This window comes from Parathielavia appendiculata (genome assembly GCF_033297405.1).
Source record: "Parathielavia appendiculata strain CBS 731.68 unplaced genomic scaffold N657scaffold_17, whole genome shotgun sequence".
Lineage (NCBI taxonomy): Eukaryota > Fungi > Ascomycota > Sordariomycetes > Sordariales > Chaetomiaceae > Parathielavia > Parathielavia appendiculata.
In genome coordinates this window covers 292,508-298,507 of record NW_026944236.1, presented here as the reverse complement: position 1 = coordinate 298,507, position 6,000 = coordinate 292,508, and positions in this window count along the sequence as shown.

Below are 6,000 nucleotides of genomic sequence, written 5' to 3'. Positions count from 1 at the left end.
ATCCGTGACAGAGCGGGCAGAGCATCGGGACGAGGAAGCTTGTATTTAAGTTCACGCTCTCTACGCCTGCGGGTACTTACGATAGCTTCCTCAGTAAGCAATGCAAGCAGTTGTCTCGACTACTGTGTGAACACTTGCTTGTGCGTTTGTTGTGAACCCTTTGGCTTCACTGGATCTTCACCCCGACCCAGTGATACCTTCTGCAGTCCCTTTCAGAAGTAGGAGCTTGTCGATTTGTCACAAAGGCAGAGGAAATGGTGTTAGTGTTAGTGACTTGGCCTTCACCGCTTTAAGTGGGGAGATGGTAGCAGCTGTCGAAGATTTTGAGCCAATAGGAGCTTCCGCAGTGCCCTGCCCGGATAACGCCCTGCCCGTGTATCAATTGTGCCCTGCCCGTGTATCAATTGTGCCCTGCCCGTATATCAATTGCCTATTAATATAGATATATATTGATCTTACACTGCAAGGGCAACCGCCCCCACCTTGTCCGGGCTAGCGGTCCCTCCGCGCTATTTTACGTCGTTAATATAGCAATGCCATATCAAAGGCTCCCACTATGCGCACATCCAGGCTCCCACTAGATGCGAGGGTCCGCGCGCATTAGGTAAGTAAGGCAGATTACGTAGCTGCCAAACATGCATCTCCAGCGTCCACCCGCACCTCCACTACCATTTCCACTATCACTATTGCGATTGCCATCGCCATTGCTATCGCCATGGCCACCTTTTCAGTTGACTATCTTCTTCCTGAAGCCGTATACGACTTTCGAAACGCCTTATTCAAAGCAATCAAAATATGGGCTGTAGCGAAATGTTACGCCTCTACGATAAAAATGTCGACTTTGCGAAAAGCGGGAGAATTACCATCATATATACATACCTAAGATCGAGGCCAATCCCCACCTATGACATTAGGAAGTCGCCAGAGAAGAACCACGAGTAGAGTAACCAGCTATCCATTTTTGGTTCTAGCAAACAGAGTCGTCCAACAGTAGTTTCGTGCTCAAGCACCGTCCTGATCTTTAGTTTTTGGTATATAACTATGAATCAAGCTAACCCCCAGTTGCGCACCCAATTCATCAGGAAAACTCTAGAGCTACGTTACAACTTACGGATTTCTTGAACGCTAGGATGGCTCCTAAGGAGATTTAGACCCCTATATGACAAAGTAGCTTGCTATCTATATAGCAAGACGTTTATAAGCGAATATGAGGAGGATAGGTGTCGCACGAAGCGTTAAGGAAGGTCGAGGAGCAACGGAAGCTACTTGCAATGACGGACCACCTCCATCTTCTCTTGTACAAGCACCTTTATTCGTGTCTACGGGCTCCTATACTTCTATACACTTAACGCTCTCCAAGGTAAGCCTCTTCTTCTGAATCACTTCCATTTATACTAGCACCTCAGACGCGACGGGTGTCACGGGTGGGACAGGCTGATAGTCCAATGGCAGCTGTATTCGGGCTAAGCTACAGTCTGGGCTCTATTCCGTCAGTACGGGCAGGCTTAACTGCCAAGACGTAGCTCAAGGAGCTACGAACAGAACTCGCGGCAGCGAGGTGCAGGATCTTCAACTCCCAGAAAGCATATAAGCTTCTCCTTGAATAGAATAAGCCACGTCGCCTTGATATACCCGGCGTTTTCAAAGTACTTAGGAATATACTTTTGCTAGAACTTAGCAAGTCGTCTGTGATACTCTTCCTCGGTTGGCGAATTAATGATCGAGTGTCAAGGGTTATAGAACCCCTCCCACTTTTCAGCATCGGAGAAGGTTAGCTAGTATCGGGTAAGGACCGCCTTACTTACATGCTAAACGCAGAGGATCGTCACGGTAGAGGGGAAAAGAGGTGAAGCTGCACTTATAAGTGCAAGACACCGATCTGTTAGAATAACAGATAGAGAAGTAGCCTCACACTGCTTATAGAGCGATCTTAATTACTATAAAGCCTATATATAGTCTTCTGCCGCCTCGCTGCTAAGGAATGAATGTAAAGGCGATAATAGAAAGACCGCTGAGCCGCGTCGACACCAATCATATTGAGGAGACGCATCCCATACTTATTTATCTTTAAATATGCAATCGAGGAGGAGGTGTTGGACAGCAACAGTTACAGGCTCGAATAGGCATAGACCAACCAGGTGACACTGCATCAATTGAGGCACAAGATGAAGCTTGAATTGACTGTCTGAACCATGCGTGATGTGTGTGTTTTTGCTTAAAGAACCGAGGGCTTCGGGGCCCTCGCCAGACCCTGCTTTTGGGTGGGTGACGAGTCTTCCACGCTTACTGCATTGGGCAACAGTGCCCAGCACCTGAATCCAGGTGCCAAGGAGCCAGTTCAGTTCAACAGGAGGAGGTCAGAATATGCTCGAAGATAGCCGAGAGAGTCGGGATATGCGAAAAGCACTGCTATAACCCGGCCGTCTAGTGCGAATTGAATTCAACTATACAAGTCCTCCTTGTTAAGTCGATTAGTAGCGCATGAATTAGACTCTGACCTTTATAAGCATTTCGACGTATATCTGCAATCCGGTTATAGATGTCTTGTCGTATATTTAGCGAGCCGTTTTGCCATACGAGTGTCTGGATCTCTTCGGTGAGACACCAGCATTCGAAAAGGTTGCAAGTTGCGACGTGCCCCTAGGGAGTTGCCCGTGGACTGGGTAGCCCAATGGGTACTAGCTTGGCTCATAATTATATATAGCAAAGCGTTGATCAGGACAATGCTTTCAGAGTTCAGCCGCCGTCTATCGTCTTTGGCTATAACTGAAGAAGGATAATTCGTCTTTCGATTGTTGTTTTTCTCTGACGCTCCAGCGAGCTATCAGGAGGGTTGTAAGATCGATCGCATACATAGACACCTGTCGTAGTACTATTCTTCTCTTTCGTCGACCTTTAAGTGGTAAAAGCATAGCCTCTTAGCTAGCCTACGACTTGATCGCCTCAAATAAACGCCTCTCGAGACTCGAAATAGGAATGGGGGGGAGACAGTCGTCTAGGAAGACGGCAGTACAATATAGTACCTACATACGTGTCTATGCTAGCACGGTATTGTAGTTATAGGGAGGTAGCCGCGTTAGATGCATTTTTGCTGCTTAGATAATCGCCTTGCTTATATAACTGTCACGGAGGAAAGTAAGATCGAATTCATTCATTTACCTATAGCGCTAATGATAAAGTTATTGAGCAGTTGGGTAGTAGCTACTCCCTCTCCTCCTTAGTGCCGGTAATTATACCTCTGTATGCGACTTTGTATAGACGTTAGGCGTTCCCTTAATCCTGGTTGTTATTACCGTTGTTGCTATACCAGTCAATGCTAGAAGCGTTATCCGGCAGCTCCAATCGAAGCTGGCTGGCAAGACCGGAACCTGCACTATATGGATATACCATACCAGGGATAACTATAGTACTACGGCTATAGTGAGCCTGTTGCATATACTGTGGCTGAGCAAAGTGCGGGCTTAGGAAGCTGCTTGAAAAGCCTATAACGGAGCCTGCGTATACTAAAACTGGTTGGTGTTGCCGTTGTTGGTATTGACGTTGTTGGTATTACCGTTGTTGGTATTGCCGTTGCTATGTAGTAACTAGACTAGCCCCCGCGCTGCTAAACGCCCTAGGCCCGGCTATAGCCGCTGCTACAACCGCGATTACCGCTGCTATTGTCGTTGCTGTAGGCACCGATATTCCTCAGGCTAGGGCATTTAGCCGCAGGATAGCCGGCGCGACCGTACTTGTAGTAGAGTCCTAGATTCTAGCGGCGCTCGCGCTCTTAAGCGTTCATTCGTCGTCCTTAGCCTTACCGCCGTACCACTACCACTATAGTTAGCGTTATTACAAGAACCGGTATTCGTTGTCTTACGCTAGCGCTTGGCTTTAGCGTTAACGGCTAGCGATAAGCTATCTTAACCTAGCTGGTAAAGTCATTCTTCTTAGGGATATTAACTTGGAATTTAGACTATGAAAGTTGTCACGGCGGGACAGGCGGACAATCCAATGACAATTGTATTCGGGCTAAACTACAGTCTAAGCTCTATTCCGTCAGGTACGGGCAGGCTTGATTGTCAAGACGTAGCTCGAGGAGCTACGAACAGATCTCGCGGCAGCGAGGTGCAGAATATTTAACCCACAGGGGCCCGTGCTTTCCACATGCCGGGTTCCACCCGTGGGTCCTAGCAGGCACGGCGCAATCGCCGTGACAAAAACACGCTATATTTTCCTCGCTAGTTTTCCCCTAGAGAAAACGGACTTAGGCGGCAGTATCCTAGCCGTAGATATTGGCTAAATTGTCGTACGAAAGACTATAAGATTGGTATATTTACCGTTCTGCTCGGAGTTATAGAACTTATTCTCAGAGTCCACCTCGAGGTCTATAGCACCGTAGTAACTAGTAAAATAAGCTATCAACTCCCGACTAATCTTGTACGGCGGGTTGTATCGTCGTTAGGACTAGCGTTAATCTTCTTGGTGATGTAGGAATTACCGTCGCCGGCCGAGCCGGTAAGTAGCGTAGCTATATAGAGGATCTGGACCTTCTTAGAGGCGATTCGTATAGACGTATACTCCAGCGCGCCTATATCTGGTTCCACTAGGTATTGAAAGCTTAGGTACGCTTAGTAGAGTTAGTCTCGTCACTAGTGAACTTCTCTAGGTCCGGCATTGTAGTAGTATCACCGCCGCCGCCGCTACCGTAGATAGCGCGCTTCTTTGATAATGTCGTCCAAGGTGTTAGCCTCAGTCTTATAGGCAACGTAAGCCTTATTTAGGCGTCTATCTTGTCCATAGATTGCGATACTGCTGATCGGGCTTCCATCCCTCTCTATGTAGAGCGTTAACCTGGTCTTGGAGGCGAGTCTGGTTGTTGTTCAGAACATCCCGCTCCTCCGTGATAATGTTGAATTGTATATCGCCCTCCCTAAGCTTACCGCTATTGACCTGGCAAGCGATAACAATGTTAATCTCGGCATTGTTGCCGGGGGTTGCTTGGTTAGTGTTGCTAAACTACGCCTTTAATGAAGGGAAACGGTCGTTGTCGACCTTATCTACTAGTTCCCGGCAAATATCGCATAAGCTATAAAAAGGCAGAGATACTTCTAACCCCGTCTATATCTAGTATACCGTCTTGCCTCTCAGTCGTATTAGTTTGCTTGGATTCCTAGAACCTGTATCGTTGGCGATCGGTACCCGAATTGGTAGTTTGCGCCGCGCTTGATTAATATAAGGTGGAAAAGATTGCTAAAATGCTCCCTAGAGCTGTGAATAGTGGCTTTGAGCGTTGTAACGCAGAAAACAGGTGTAATTTACTATCACAGGTAGTAGTAGGTAATACTAGAGGATCCGGTAGTGTTACTAATAACATATAAGGAACTAGAACTCTGTGGGCTATGCGTAGCGGTAGGAAAACCCTGCAGGGCAAGGTGGGGGCTGCGCACTAATTAAGAGAGTAGTGCACTGGCTCCCACGCAAGACTACTCCGGTGGGATTGCCTTATCTAATCTATATAGGATGCAACTTCAACCCTAGCACGGGCATTGCCCGTAACAGGCGTAGTATAAGGTGACGATAAGTAGAATCTAGAAACTAAGGGTAGAGAGGTAAGGCCTATAGTCGTAAGCTAAATCCTCTTGGATCTCTTGTTATCAAAGCTTAGCTGAGCTGTCCTATCCTCGTAGTAGCTACGAAAGAACATTACAAGCTTACTTTTAAAGCCTAGTCAGAGAGTATATATATACATATATTGGTCTTTTACCGCAAGCGCAATCGCCGCGCCCAATTTGGGCAAGCGGTCCCTCCGCGCTATTTTACATATAAGGCTCCTAGCAGTCCCTCCTATCTAGCAGTCCGGAACCAACCTTTCCGGCTTGGTGACGACGAAGCTGTGGGAGGCCATCCGGCCGTGTTGGTCACTTAGCTACTTAGCTCGCGCTACGCGCTCACGGCTCTAGCATGGCGTTAGAGCCCGGTGCGCTTCTTTCTCTTTTTCTCCTTAGGCCCCTCTGGGCT